The following is a 14463-nucleotide window of genomic DNA, read 5'->3' on the forward strand; positions in this document are numbered from 1 at the left end:
GCAACCCCCCACCGTGCGTATTTCCGTTCCTAATAGCTAATACAAGTGCAGGGGCCCTTATACTTGTCCGACGCGACTGGCACCCTTGAACTGCGAACAAGGATCTGGCAAACCGACAGCATATCCCCACAGATCGAAATACCCCCCGGACCCACAAAGAGAAAGCCTTCCAGGCATTGAGCCACCCCGCTTTGGCCGGGGACGGACTGGACGCACCAATGCCAAATTGGGCTGACACTCTCAAAGCAGGCGCAGGAGACCAAACAACCCATGGGGAGACACCGATACATGTAAAACTCGCCCCCTAGTTTGAAAACCAGAAACCACCGGGAATCCGGATGCAGTGGAAGTAGCCAGAAATCCGGCTCCACGTCCCATTTTTTTTTGCCAACAGACCCCCCGGACCGCAATTACGCACAAAGCGCAGAGCGTCATCAAAAGATTGATAATGTAACCTGCACTAAACCTGCGGTCAGGGTACGTGTGTATCCGGCGGAAATTGCCCGTGGCCTGTTTGGGCACCACCCCCACGGGAGAAATGCACAAGGAGGGCAACGAGAGAAAGGCGTAGGGCCCAGACATGCGCCCTAAGCCGATCTCCCCGTCCGCTTGCCGCCGGACCCACTGCCGTATCTAGCGCGCCGATCTCAAATTCCGGTGGGCCACACGTGCACCTAATCCGAAGTGGGCAAACGGACACCGTATAGAAACCCAACCAAGCGGAAGGAAGCTGCCGTCTTGTCGGGGTATACGCTTAGCCAGCGCCGCAACTCGGGAACTTGCATCGTGAAGGAGGTTTTACTTGCCCATTCCCCCCGGCCTCGGCAGGAGCGGAGGCTTACCGCTCGCCGCTGAGGTGCAATCTTTGTCTGGGTGACTGGCCCCGCAAACTTACACGAGTGGCGAAAATTGACAATTCACCCCGCTGCGCACTTGCCCTCGCTATAGGCAAACACTTCCCTATCCCTATCAACCGGGGACCCGGAGCCCCGGCCGCCCCGGGCTTCTTGACCGTGACGTCCGGGGTGTGCTTAACCTGCTGCGTGACCTACAACCACACCCTGACATCCTTGAAAACCCGCGGGCAGGATGGGGTTGCCATCCTGATTAAGACGGAACTTCCATCGTAATCCCGACAAGCGAAACCCTTGGATTCCGAGTACCTGTCATGTGCTAAAACAGATATTTAACTACACTGGCCTAATCCCCGGGTCACGATTCCGTGTAGCAAGCCATAAAAAAGAAAATTCGAAACCTTCGCAACAACTGTTGGCAATTGCGGAAAGCACTTTCCCCAATGCCACCCGTCTTCCAAGCTGCGTCAAAAACCCGCCGCATCTCATCCGTAAGGGTGAAGATGTAAACGTACTTTATTATGTTTTTTGTCGTGCACCCGTTTTTCACCCCACCTGAAACTGCCGTGTTGGCGCGATACACCATTACCGTATAACAGGAGGGGTCGGAGGCACCGCCGACGCCAGCGCTGCCCCTTTCCGTGATTCTTTCGCCATGCACCGCGCAATAAGTCTAGCTAATTTACGCGGGCACCGCGGAGAACCTACAGATACCATGCTAGACGAGGAGGAATAACTACTAGCTAAACAATGTGAAGGAATAGCGTGCTCACCCGTGCTTGAAGGACCCCGAACAGCCTCGACGGATGCACCCGACCCGGTGGCGGCCGAACATCTCCCGTCGGTGCTGCGGCCGCAACCCTCACCGACCTCCGTCCCCTCCGCGACGCCGACCCGAAATCAGCCAGCACCTGTGAGGAAGAAACAGAAGGGACAACATGCGCCGGAGAGACCTGCGCGTCAACGACCGTGGGGGTAACAGGAGGGGGCAGGGGCCAAACCCCGGCGCGGATTGCCCGCGGGAAGCGGCCGGGCAGGACCCCCAACTGGGGGGGTACGCAGAGGCCCGGGGGAAGGCAGCCTATGGTGTGAGCAGGACGCCATGAAGGATGCGGAAGGTACTGACTGCCCCTGAAAATCCCGACGAAACCGGGAGTAACTGGGGAGGAGCCAGGGGGGGGGGGTCGGCAAACCGTGCCCCAGCCTGTGACGGCCCAGAATATGAGCCCGAAAATGCAGGGGGGGGGAGGGGTTACACCGCAACCCGGGGGCCGCCGGCTGCCCGCGTGGGCTGGACGACGACGCCCGAGCCGGTAACATGCGTGAAAAATTGTGGGGCGAACGTCACTGGTATTCCAGTGGGCGACGCTCCGACGGGCGTAGGGACCACCGGCGCAAGAGGCCAAGGCAGGCCCCCGGGGAAAAATTGATCCCCAGTGGACCGTTGAGGCGGGCCCATGAGAGAGCAGGGCCGGGCCGGTGGAAAGCAGCAGCGATGGCCGACTGCGTCGACACCCGCCGAAACGCTCCCGGTGGGCCAGGGGAGGGGCCAGGCGCCCGGCCCCCGGGGGAGACGCCACGGGACGACGCGCCAAAGGACGCCGCGCAACGGGCGACAGAGAGCCCATCCAAAAGGGGACCCTCGCCCAGACACATCAGGAGGGGCGGGCGCCACTGCCGCCCCAGCAAACCCCCTCGCCCCGAAGATACCCGGGCCTAACCTCAGCCCCCCATCCCCGACACCCACAGCCGGGCGCCACAGTCCCCACGGTAGTGAGGGGTAAATCCGCCCCAGCTGCGGGTCCAGGGGGCAGAGGGCACCCCACCCTGCTGCCCCCGAGTTAATACATTGTTGTGAAACATGCAGCACCCCCACTCCCCCCGCAGGCCCGCCGCGGCCGCCCGGCACCACGTGGGCGCCCGAGCCGCCGCTCAGAGCCGCAGGCGGGGAGGGAAGGGGAGGCCCGGCGCCGACCAGCGCGCCGGGCGAGGAAGCACTGGGGAAGGTAAAGCCTTCGGGGATGCAGGCGAACGCGGTCCGCCTCGGCGGCACGAGGAGAGTGACCGCCGGCCGCGCGCATGACGTTGGTGGGGGAGCGGGCCGTCACTGCCCGACCCCGCCGTGGGCCTGCCGCCGCCGACCGCAAGCCACGGGGGGGGCCGTACTGCGGGAACGGGTGCGAAGTTTGTACACTGCCTCACGAGGTGAGGGGAGGTAAGGGGGGGAGGCGGAACGGAGTGGACGCAGCATCAGGGGGGGGGGGGGCTGGGGGCAGCAATGCAACACAGTCAAATTCATATGGCAGGAAGGACCACCACAAAGGAGGGGAGTGAATATGACACAAATAAATCCACAAGGGAACAATTATACTGTCTATACTTATCCTTCCTGGGCCATAAAATGAATGGCAAGAGGAAGTCTAGGAAAATGGCCCCCACCTATATACTATCCTAAGACCCTCCTATTAAGCTTGATGCACAACCTTCCAATCCAATAGGAAAAAACCAAAAGGGAAAACTGATCTGCCTAGCAACTGCTTAGTCATTTAACAACCAATCACAAAAAGTGGATCTCTTATATGGCCTCAGGCTTATGCAGCCTTCAGCTTATCTAAGCTACTGTAAATTATAGGTAGTAGACATTAGCCAGGGACATGCAGTCAGGGGAGGCAGTGTCTTCCCTGTCATAATGATTAAAATAAAACAAAGAAGATATTTATAAACAAATTCTGTGATAGATATCTTATTTTATTATTTTAATTCCCCCTAGTAAATCCCTGCATATTGGGGTGAGAGGCAGCAGGAGAGGTGCCTCCCGCTGCTAACACTAAAATTTGGGTAGCGGGGGGTGGGTAGGGGGCAGGGTGAAGCTATGGGCTGTAAAAGCCTATTGAAAAAATATGGGGTAGTGGCACCTATACTTCTGCCTCAATGACAGGGGCATGCATTCAGCCCACATGAATGCTTGTCCCTGTCAGTCCCGCAGATGTGATTGGACCAGCGGATCCACTGGATCCGCTAGCCAGTGGGCACATGCAGCGGCGCGATGCTTCAGTCATTGTGGCGGCAGGACCCGGGCGGAGAAAGGGTGGCTAGCAGCAGACCTGGATCCAAGAGGATCTAGTCCCTGCCAGTCATTCTGCAAAGTTCAGCAGCGGAGAGCCGGCTTCCCATATCAAAAATGGCGCATCAGTGTCATTTTTGAAATACAAAATGGCCACCGCGAGCCAATCACGGCTCGCCTCGTCATCGCCTCGCCCCCTCAACTGGCTTATATAAGCCAGCGGCGAGATAGCGGCGGCCAGTCCAGTGGCGGGGAAGGCGCAGGCAAGAGATCTCGTAGATAAGACGCCGAAAACCCCGGGGTAGCGGCGGCCATGAAAAGAGCTTAAAGGCCGCCACCCCCAGGTGAAGGTGCTGCTTAATAAACTATTTCAACATTAGGTGTTGTGTTTTTATTTTAATATTTTCTTTACACACGGACTACGGGTGCCAGCGGGCCCTTAATGTATGGGCATGCTGGCATTTGTGGTTCTCCAAGTGCCGGCATGCTGAGGCAGGCTTGCTGGGACCTGTAGGCTGACTGTAAAGAACAATATTAGTATGTCATGAACCCTGCACCCACTGCCACCAGGGGTGCGGGGCATAGCACTGGCCTATCAGCCCAGTGCTGGTTGTTGCTTAGGAAGGGGGACCCCATTTAAATTTTGGGGGCTCCACTTTCTGTGGAATGCCAACCCTGGGCTGACTGGTTAGGGGGGGGGGGGGTTAATGCTATGGGGGAACCCTATTCTTTTTTTTTCTTTTCTTGGGGGGGGGGGAGAGGTCCAACGCAAACAGCCAGTACCTCACCGTTCGCTGGCCTCACCGCACATCACTGACATTGGCATTTCTATCATGGGTGCAATGTGTGCAGTGCACATGGGCCCCTGGGTCCATGGAGGCCCACACCACACACACTGCACCCATGTTGTTTTAATACTTACCTTTCGAGGGTCCCGTGACAGCTGCTGCAAAAATCAGTGCCAAAATGTCTGCTGCGCATGTGCAGTAGGTAATTAGTCCCCGAACCATGGCGGGCGCCATGTTTTCAGATACCTGCACATGCGCAGTAGACTTCAGCACAATGCCGGAGCCCACTGTGCCATGGAGAGGCCACCCTGAGTCTACACACTGGCCTCCTCCTCATTTAACCCCCCCTCCCCACACACACACCGTGGTTGTAGAAGTCACCTTGGATTTCTGTGATTTGTATAAAAGCATAATATGTGGTTTTATATATGATTTTAGACGGGTCACTGACTTCTAACACAGAAGTTTTAAATTGGGACAAAGCAAGTTATCAGTATCCAGTTAATTCAAATAGCCTGATTTGTTTTGCCTTTAATGACTGTTGTACATTCCATTAGGGAACACTGTATCAATGCATCACATGACCACATCACTGCTCACTAATTGTTATGTCCTTTTTTCTTCAATATATGTTTATTAATTATAATGTCCTTTTTTCAATATATATTTATTAATTATAATGTTCTTTTTTATAGGAGTGGTAGTTTAGTATTATAAATATAAGCAATGATATCTGCTTATTAAATATAACTTTTTCATGAGTTTTTACATATATTCATGTTAGTCATTATATTCATGTCACATGTTACTATTTCATAGACACAAATTCACTGGCACCCTAGGTACACTTTACTCATTAATAACAGCATATTCGCTGTCAAATATAAAATGTTGCAATAAATTAGTGAACTATTTAACTGTAAATACAATATTACAAATAATTTCAATCCAATTTTGCGTAATGCTTTATTATTACATATTTTAGGTAATTTGTTAACATTTAATAATTTTTACTTCATTCTTCATTATTTTACCTTAAAACCCTCTGACTTGACTAGATCAACATTTTTCTAAGCAGATTTTACTAATTTGACAAACGGTATTTACACATGTTTATTTGTGCTTGTAATTTATGAGTTATAACAGTTTATTTTTCCATTCCTTTTATATGTTCCAGAGATTTTAATTTCTGGAAAATATTATGGCTTTGCTTGCATAGATGTTTGACGGAAATCTTACTTATAAACTATGCACCTGGGTAATTAGATTTACACCTAAATGTAACTGTTAAACCTTCACACTTTGTAAACATTGCTGTGGTATGAAGAGTATCCTTATCCTGCGACACGATGAAATATAGCATGCAGACGGGGACAGGAATGATGTAGCCCCCTATGGTGTTTACAAATGATTTTTTGAAAAGTAGCATTAGAAAGATAATTTATAGCGCATAAGTTTAAACTGTGTACAAGAGACATTCGTCTGGAAATGTAACTCAAAATCACGGTCTAAAGCAGTGGTATTCAACTCTTGTATTGGGTAGGTCACTCTGAAAAAAGGAGTTTTGGTGATCTGGGCATTTAAGTTTTTAAAAAAAGGAAAAGATAAAATATATTTTATCGTTTTTAGTAAATGTTTAGAATGTAAATATTTAAAAAAAAATTCTTACAAAAAATAGAATAGAATACAAAAAATAAAACTAGTCACTTACATTTTACAGAAAATGATGTACACTAGGTTGATAGAGGACATCAACAGGTCTGTGAGAACACATCCTCCAAGGCATAGGAGGACAAAGAGTCTGGCCGTTCACACAAAATACAGTTGACGAGACACTACAAACAGGACATCAGGAGTGGCAGGAGATCCAGAGGTAAGCCTGGGAAACAGGCAGGAGGTTCGTCTTCTCAATGTCAGGAGGTAGGTGAGGGAGCTGGGAATGAGCATACATTTTATTTTCACTTTGAGAGTTTAGTTGTTATTATCATAGGCCATCCCCATTAAAAATGCAAGCTATGCTAAATGGGCCACTATCTGCTACGACTCTATAATATTTGTCTCCAAACTTCTAGGTAAGATCTACATGCAGCTGATGAATATTCTTCATTCAATCCTTTTCAATGATACTTTCACTACACACTCCTTATTTGCACATACCCCTTCTCTGTTAGTTTGGGACCTCATACTGTATGTCCAAGGAACACTAAAATTGCAGAGGTCAATATCCAATTGGATATCTAAGCAAGTGGAAAAGGTAGGTAGACTCCAGAAATGAGTCAGGCTCAGAGTCAGTACACAAAGTATAATCAGATAATGTTCAGCAAATTCTTGTTTACAACACAGAAGCAAAACACCATTCAGAAAGCATCTTACAGTACCTCACACAAGAGAAAGGGTCATGTGACACCTAGATGAGGTCTTTATGCAAATTGTCTGTAAAAGGGCTCTTCTGTGTATCCCATGTAATGTTCTTTGTATCAAAGGTTATCTCAAAATCAGCCCTCATAATTGATTATATGAAATTCAAAATGTGGTCCTATCTATATCTACATTAATTGCAGGAGGTCTAGACTAGGGATGAGCGGGTTCGGTTCTCTAAGTACTGAACCCTACCAGACTTTACAATTCGAGTCCTTTGGGTTTTCCCACCTGACTCGGAAACCAAAACGAGGCAAAACGTCATCATCCCGCTGTCGGATTCTCGCGGGATTTGGATTCCATATAAGGAGCCGCGCGTCGCGGCCATTTTCACTCCAGTCTTGGAGAGTGTAATGAGAGGACGTGTCTCCGTCCTCAGTGTCTGTGTGGGGGTGGGAAAGTGGGGTGGCGATTCTAGTGCTGTCTTGTGCTGCTCAGTCCAGTGTAGTTAGTGTCTTATGCTGCATCAGTCCAATGACCAGTCACAGTATTGGTGTCCTCTGCTGCTATATGTCCCTAGTGCTGCTGGCTGCTGTATAAGTCTCTTGCAGTTTTGCTGTGTTGTCTTGCATCAGACCAGTGGTAGTGTCTCTCTTGTGCAGCATCAGTCCAGTGACCAGTCACAGTGGTGGTGTCCTCTGCTTCTATATGTCCCCAGTGCTGCTGTATAAGCCCCTTGCAGTTTTGTTGTGTTGTCTTGCATCAGACCAGTGGTAGTGTCTCTCTTGTGCAGCATCAGTCCAGTGACCAGTCACAGTGGTGATGTCCTCTGCTGTTATATGTCCCCAGTGCTGCTGTATAAGCCCCTTGCAGTTTTGTTGTGTTGTCTTGCATCAGACCAGGGGTAGTGTCTCTCTTGTGCAGCATCAGCCCAGTGACCAGTCACGGTGGTGGTGTCCCCTGCTGCCATATATCTAGTGTTACTGGCGTATAATACTAGTGATATTGCTGTATAATTCCCGTGATATTGCCGTATAATTCCTGTGATACTGGCGTACAATTACAGTGATATTGCCGAATAATTCTCGGGATACTGGCGTATAATTCCTGTGATATTGCCATCTAATTTCAGTGATATTGCCATATAATTCCCATGATACTGGCGTATAATTCCTGTGATATTGCCATATAATTCTCGGAATACTGGCATATAATTCCTGTGATATTGTCGTATAATTCCAGTGATATTGCCATAGAAATCCCGTGATACTGGCGTATAATTCCTGTGATACTGCCGTATAATTCCAGTTATCCCGCCGCAAAATTCCATATAAATCCATATAATTCTGTATAAATCCAGTCCAGTGGTGCTGCCATATAAATTCAGTGGTGTTGTCCTGTGCTGTATATTATTTACTCCAAATAAAGGGGTACACTTTCCTGTGCCACATATTGTGTTATATAAGGTAACTCCAAAAGAATAATGGAGAACAAAAATTTGGAGGATAAAATAGGGAAAGATCAAGAACCACTTCCTCCTAGTGCTGAAGCTGCTGCCACTAGTCATGACATAGACAATGAAATGCCATTAACGTCGTCTGCCAAGTCCGATGCCCAATGTGATAGTAGAGGGCATGTAAAATCCAAAAAGCCAAAAAGACCCAAAAAAAGAAATTGAAATGGTCTGAGGAGAAACGTAAACTTGCCAATATGCCATTTACGACACGGAGTGGCAAGGAACGGCTAAGGTCCTGGCCTGTGTTCATGACTAGTGGTTCAGCTTCACATGACGATGGAAGCCCTCAAACTACATTTTGCCAATTAATTCCAGTGATTTGGACGTACAATTCCAGTGAATTTGCCATTTAATTCCAGTGATTTGGACGTATAATTCCAATGATTTTGCCATTTAATTCCAGTGATTTGGACGTATAATTCCAGTGATTTTGCAGTATAATTCCAGTGATTTTGCAGTATAATTCCAGTGAATTGGACGTATAATTCCAGTTATTTGGACGTATAATTCCAGTGATTTTGACATATAATTCCAGTGATTTTGCCTTATAATTCCAGTGATTTGGACATATAATTCCAGAGATTTGGACGTATAATTCCAGTGATTTTAATGTATAATTCCAGTGATTTTTTCCATATAATTCCAGTGAGTTGGACGTATAATTCCAATGATTTTGCAGAATAATTCCAGTGATTTTGACGTATAATTCCAGTGATTTTGCCACTTAATTCCAATGATTTGGACGTTTCATTCCAGTGATTTTCCCATTTAATTCCAGTGATCACGCCGTATAATTCCAGTAATCCTGCCATATAATTACAGTTGTACTGGCGTATAATTACAGTTATCCTGCCGTATAAATCCAGTGATCCTGCCGTATAAGTCCAGTGATCCTGCTGTATAATTACAGTGGTACTGGCGTATAACTCCAGTCCAGTGATACTGCCGTATATATATATATACCCTGTTGCAAAGCCGATTACTGAGGCCATAATAACTATGCTGGTGTTAGACCTGCGTCCGGCATCCACCATTAGTGCAGTGGGACTGCAGTGCCAACCCTAGATGGGCCAGGTGTTTGTGCCGCACACTTGTGTCGCTTAGCTTAGTCATACAGCTTCCTCATTGCCCTCTTTTACTTCTTGCCATGATGTGCTGTTTGGGGACTATTTTTTTAAAGTGCTATCCTGACACTTCCGTATATGTCCAGTGGTACTGCCATTTAATTCCAGTGATTTTGCCATATAATTCCAGTGATTTGGACGTATAATTACAGTGATTTTGCAGTATAATTCCAGTGATTTGGATGTATAATTACAGTGATTTTGCTGTAAAATTCCAGTGATTTGGATGTATTATTCCAGTGATTTGGACGTATAATTACAGTGATTTTGAAGTCTAATTCCAGTGATTTGGACGTATAATTCCAGTGATTTTGCAGTATAATTCCAGTGATTTTGCCATTTAATTCCAGTGATTTGGATGTATAATTCCAGTGATTTGGACGTATAATTCCAGTGGGAATTGTTTGTGTCGCTTGGCTTAGTCATACAGTTACCTCATTGCACCTGTTTGACATCTTTGCATGAGGTGCTGTTTGAGGCCTAGTTTTTGAAAAGTGCCATCCTGTCTGACACTGCTGTATGAGTCCAGGGGTACTGCTGTATTAGTCCTGAGGAACTGCCGTATAAGTCCACCAATTGCAGAATTTTTTTAAAAATGACAGGGGCGTGCTGGAGATGCTGTCAATTGCGAACAATTGCGGCACAATCTCGACATTCAGCCACTGCGTGACACTACTAGATGGGCCAGGTGGTTGTGTCCCTTAGCTTAGTCATACAGCAACCTCAGTGCACCTTTTTTTCTTCTTTGCATCATGTGCTGTTTGGGGCCTTTTTTTAATATCTGCCCTCCTGTCTGCCACTGCAGTGCCACTCCTAGATGGGCCAATTGTTTGTGTCACTTGGCTTAGTCATACAACTACCTCATTGCACCTCTTCTACATCTTTGCATCATATGCTGTGTGGGGATTTTTGAATAGTGCCATCTTGTCTGCAACTGCAGTGCCACCCCTAGATGGGCCAGGTGTTTTTGCTGCACACTTGTGTCCTTTAGCTTGGTCATGCAGCCACCTCTGCGCATCTTTTAAGCCTAAAAACAATATTGTGAGGTGTGAGGTGTTCAGAATAGACTGGAAATGAGTGGAAATGAATGTTATTGAGGTTAATAATACTGTAGGAGCAACATTACCCCAAATTCTGTAATTTTAGCTGTTTTTTTTTTTTTTTTTTTGGTGGGGGGGGGTCAAAAAGCATCCAGATCCAAAACCAAAACTAAAACCAAAACACGAAAGGGTGGTTTGGGCAAAACCAAGCCAAAACCAAAACACAAAAGAATTAGAACCAAAACCAAAACACAAAACACGAAAAGTGCCAGCCGCACATCTCTAGTCTAGACATGTTTTTTTATCTGCTCTCACCAATAACACTGCTTTTAATAATTAGACTAACATTTCTGACCTGGCATTGCTAATTGCCGCCTATTGTCACCATCCCTATATTTAAATCTCTCTTGCTCCACACTTGACTCCTATCTTCCTTCCTGCACTCCCTCCTACCTTATATCATTCAATGCCTCTTTTCTTCCCTCTTGGCGTTTACCACATACCCCCAGGCACAGCCATTCTCCCAGTGATTTCTGTGGCGCAGATCCTCTGAAACCTGGTGCTTATGCAGTATTATATTTAGGGATAAATTACATTATCACAGTATATTTACTAAGCCTCGGATGGAGAAAAAGTGAATGGAGATAAAGTACCAGCCAATCAGCTCATAACTACCATGTCACAGGCTGTGTTAGAAAAATGACAGTTAGGAGCTGGTTGATTGGGACTTTATCTCTGTCTGCTTTATCTCCATTCAATGCTTAGTAAATAGACCTCCATGAGCTTTATTACCTTTTCCCCTATTTGTCCAAATTACTGTAGTAATCTATTTGGGCACCCCATAATATCTGGTGTTTGGTCTCTCACTGCCAATCTGTCACATGTTATTTAAACATTCCTGTGTTGTTTCCGCAGGGTCTCACGCTAAGGATACCACGTCTGTGTCTAAATCTAAGCTGATCAATATATTTGGCATATTTGTGATGTAAGCTCATTATACTTTAATGGAATAAACCACCTGATTTCCTGATTTGGGTTTTTGGGAATACAGACAATAATGTCCTCAATGGTAAATTTAGAAGAATAAATCAAATTGTTCATTAAGTAGATTTTAGGGATTCATTTCAAAATATGTGTTGTTCCTTGCTAGAAACTGATTTGTTTGTAAAAGCTTTGGATGGAGCTAGTTGACTTGACAGAGCAAATATTTTCTAATTGAGCTCTATGCCAAGATTTAGAGACAAGAACTCTGAAGTAGCTCAAAATTTAACTAGTGTCCGAACAGGATAAAAAATATTGTGGTTAGACATCATAGAAATTGAAAACATGATTTATTACAATGTTATTGTTTCCCCGATAGCACAAAGGTGATTATCAGGAAATCAAATCATCTTGGGAAACTTCTAGCACCAAACTTCTAGCACCAACTTTGTTTGAAAAAGAAAAATAAGGAAATGAAGCAAAGAGAAATAGAAAATAAAAGTGGTTGGCTGACAAGTAAGCTATTTGGTTATTTTGAGTGCAATCAAACATCTTACAGTATATTACTTCCGTAACAAAGAAAGGTTTGTGATTCCGCACCAGTCAGAGAATTGTTCTTAAATTATGTTTGTAACCAGAAATAATTTCAATTGTGAGGGGAGTAATCCCCATATATCAACCTGGTGGTGTGCCCGGAGTCAGAGAAATATCTAGAATTCAGTATTTAGAGAAAAGAAGACTCTTGTGCGGGCGCACTCTTGTTTACTTAAATCTGAATGAGGTAAGTATTGTATTTATTAAAATATAACTTTTATTATTCTCCCATCTAAAATAAATTTTGTTACCTAAAAGCGGGGAGGGGGTAGAGTTAAAAAAAATGGAGTGTACGTTCTGGTTTGTCTATACCAATGATAGATTGGCAGAACCATGTAGACACTGACAGTACTACATCAGTGTTCCACCACACCAGCACAAGTTACACTTGTATTAATGAGACCTTGGTTGGTCTTATGAGCTCAACTATCGTCTTATAAGGACCTCATAAGCTCAACTTTAGCTATCCTCATTACATATATTTGGTAGCATTTGTCCACATTTGATGATGTCAGAATGAGTATACCTCCTTACTGTTTTGCTCTATCTCGCCAAAAAGGCCTATAAAGTATGCAAAATTAATCAAAGTAGTAGGAAGAAAGAAATAGTGGTGATCCTGCTGTTGGTGTTATGTCAGAATCGTTTGTACCGTATTACTACACTCGGCATTCCCTGGAGGTCCCCCTTCCAGGTACTGACCCAGCCCAACATCGTTTAGATTCCAAGATCGGATGAGATTGGGCACCTACAGTGAGGTCTGGTAGTAGAAGAATGGACATAAATTCCTGATGCACCAATGAGAGTACATCTAGTTGCAATAGATATAAAAGGTGTGAATCTGCTGTTTGTGTTAGACAGAGGATTACTCCTCTGAATCGCAAATGAGAGTCCACTGAATGAGTTAAGATTGAAAAGATAAGTGAATACATAGCAGTCGCGGGTGCAGCAGTGTCTGAAGTACACTGTTGTACGTTGTTACAAAGAATAAGCTACCTTTTGCAAGATGATACTATGATACGTGCTTAGGTATACTCCTAAATTGGGGTGTAGTACGGCTGACCGGCGGTCTCCTGACCGCCGGTCAGCTTACCGACGCCGGGATCCCGGCAGCATACCGACGCCAGGATCCCGGCGGGGAGGGGCGAGTGCAGCAAGCCCCTTGCGGGCTCGCTGCGCTCGCCACGCTGTGGTCGCCACGGGTTCTATTCCCACTCTATGGGTGTCGTGGACACCCACGAGTGGAAATAGTCCCTGTTGGTCGGCATCCCGACCATCGGGACAGTGACCCGTCGGGCTGGTGGAGGAGGTCATGTGACTGTCGGTCAGCTGACCGGCAGTCACATGAATACCACCCCCTAAATTGTGATCCCGCAAGTAGGATACTATGAAAATGATGTCACATTCCGTAAATACATGTGGAGGTAGTTGATAGGGTTTCGAGGTGTATATATTGATTAAATGAGGCCTTATATGGTGCTCAAAGCCAGTGTGGTCTGTCAGTTCTAATCTAGGACCCAAACCATCGAGTCTGTGCCTCTGTATAGGTAGTCAGTGAAATTGTCAAACCTGTGTGTTTATTTATGTACATTCACAGTCATCTCTATCCAGAGCCAGAATTTAGAAAACACAATATACTGTATAGAAGAAATTTTCTAGATGCATTAATGTGGCCGTTGGTGTATATACAAAAATTATTTAGATTGCCTGGCCCATGCGTGATACACTGTAAAGCACTACTCAGCTATCGTGACCTCTCATGGGTACACAGACTGGATCAGCATTTTCCACTGGTTATATTTACAATATGGAGACAGTAATCTGTTCCCAACAGAAAACCATGGTTTATCCTAGTTGTGCCTATATATACCCTATGCTCATAACACGACAGGTAATAAATAATATATCATAATTGTACCTGCATATACACACACCATGAATGTGTTAAAGTAGTTAATACCAGTCACCGCCCAGGTCCCTAGGTCAGTCAATCAGCTAGTAGGGTACATGTGGCCACTGCTGATATCCGAGAGCCATGTAGTGGAGAAGATAATAGGAACTATCCAAATAAGTCACTGCACATACCCCTAGATGCATCGAGGCTGTATGTAATAATTACAGTGGCTGGGGTACCAGCAGAAAATATT

The 14463-nt window shown here is 46.0% G+C and overlaps 1 pseudogene; it reads right to left on the bottom strand.

Annotated features, from left to right (window-relative positions):
- Positions 1 to 12969: 12969 nt before the first annotated feature.
- Positions 12970 to 13088, bottom strand: LOC134964117 (5S ribosomal RNA; annotated as a pseudogene).
- Between the last annotated feature and the right edge of the window lie 1375 nt (positions 13089 to 14463).

The sequence above is a fragment of the Pseudophryne corroboree genome, chromosome 9 (assembly GCF_028390025.1).
Source record: "Pseudophryne corroboree isolate aPseCor3 chromosome 9, aPseCor3.hap2, whole genome shotgun sequence".
In the NCBI taxonomy this organism is placed as follows: domain Eukaryota; kingdom Metazoa; phylum Chordata; class Amphibia; order Anura; family Myobatrachidae; genus Pseudophryne; species Pseudophryne corroboree.